The sequence below is a fragment of the Odontomachus brunneus genome, unplaced genomic scaffold, assembly GCF_010583005.1.
Source record: "Odontomachus brunneus isolate Ranch 3 - 2012 unplaced genomic scaffold, Obru_v1 Obru_scaffold_061, whole genome shotgun sequence".
NCBI classification, from domain to species: domain Eukaryota; kingdom Metazoa; phylum Arthropoda; class Insecta; order Hymenoptera; family Formicidae; genus Odontomachus; species Odontomachus brunneus.
Window position 1 is genome coordinate 1,090,638 of NW_022639511.1, and position 1,317 is coordinate 1,091,954.

At 23.9% G+C, this 1,317-nt stretch overlaps 1 protein-coding gene across 3 annotated transcripts in view; it reads left to right on the plus strand.

Moving 5' to 3' along the window:
- LOC116846147 (intraflagellar transport protein 80 homolog) overlaps nucleotides 1–1,317 on the plus strand; it is an 85,034-nt gene that overhangs the window by 46,875 nt on the left and 36,842 nt on the right. The gene's annotated exons all lie outside the window — the stretch shown is intronic.

The window sequence follows — 1,317 nt, forward strand, 5'->3', positions numbered from 1 at the left end:
TGAGAACTGAAATGTTAATGATTAATCACTCGCACTTGGCGTAAACCTCTTTATATCATTACTTTTGTAGAGAGTACAAAATTAAATAGTTATAGCTCAAAATTAATATTTTTGTAGACTTGTAAAATATCTTTTACCAAGATTTGTTTGTTATATTTTTTTTGTAAAGATTCTTTGCATAACAGTTTTTTTAAGTAACAATTTTTATCCTTTGTATTTTTTTGTAAATAGCCAACTGTTATACAATTTTTGTTCAGTTGCTTCTTTAATATTTTTTGTAATGACAATTTTTCTGAGTAACAACTTTTTAGTATAATTATTTTAAAATGTTTTCTTCTATTGTATTTTTCAGTAAAGTATTTTCGAATGTACAATTAATCGGGCAAAAAGATTGTTTAAATAATAATTTTTAAAATATGTTTTAGCTGTTTTTTAGTTTTCTTATGTTGTTTAAATTTTTAATCAGATTTTGTTGTAATTTTTTATGTAAAGATTTTTTTGTAAATTTTAAAACAATACGACAAAGCGTGTGCACTTGGCTTCTTTTTTTTACTTTTTTTTTAAAAGTAATTTTTTTGGATATCACATATTTTTTTTTACAAAAACAATAATCTTTTAAAAATAAATTGTTTTAATTAGAATAATTTTATTTCATTCAACTTCCACATTGCATATATATAGCTTTACGCAAATAGTAGGTTCTTTATTTTATTTCAAAATTATACATTAAAAAAATGGAAGAGGTCCCACCTCCACCCCCGTCGAATTTTCCAACCATACGACGGTCCTCTTTGCTAATGTTGTAACACAAACATTAATATTGTGTTCTTTATTGTCAATTTGCAACAGAAAAATATAATATATTCTTAACGTTTCTTGGTGATTGTCTCTTTATTTACGTATCAACTATAATGCAAATTGTAATCCAGACAGATATTGAAACAAAGTTAAATCAGCACTTGGTTGATACACGACCGTGTATCTTGATGTTATATATTGTTAGCAATTGTCTTTTCTATATATACACGTATATACCAAAATTTTAATATTATTCAATGCTATACACAAAAAAAATAGAATAATTTTCACCTGCGTCCTTGTCTTATTTTTTATTGTATTATTATAGATATACGACAATCTTCTTCATTTTAATATTATTATGTAAACATCTGTTTTATGTGTTCTTCATTATCAATTTGCAACATGAAAAATGTAAAATATCATTAACTCCTTTATATCAGATAGTATATCAAAATCAAATCACTATATATTGTCGTCAATTTTCTCTGTGTATCCTGTAATGAAAAAAATAATATC